This window comes from Solanum pennellii, chromosome 7, assembly GCF_001406875.1.
Source record: "Solanum pennellii chromosome 7, SPENNV200".
NCBI lineage: Eukaryota > Viridiplantae > Streptophyta > Magnoliopsida > Solanales > Solanaceae > Solanum > Solanum pennellii.
In genome coordinates, this window is record NC_028643.1 from 37379572 (window position 1) to 37379809 (window position 238).

Genomic DNA, 238 nt, shown 5'->3' on the forward strand with positions numbered 1-238 from the left:
AAACCAAAGCCACTAACAATAAATTACCAATGATGAAATAGCAAAAACAATATATAAGTCAATAAGCAAGATCAAAGATCTGTTATACATACCCTGTGCAAATACGTTTCTGAGTTCTTAGGAAAATCAGAATTGATAACAACGTTAACTGCTTGAATATCATTTCCGCTAGTAAACAAATCTGTTCCATCAAGAAAGAACACAAAATTAAGAAATTTAACAATTAATCAATTTGAAA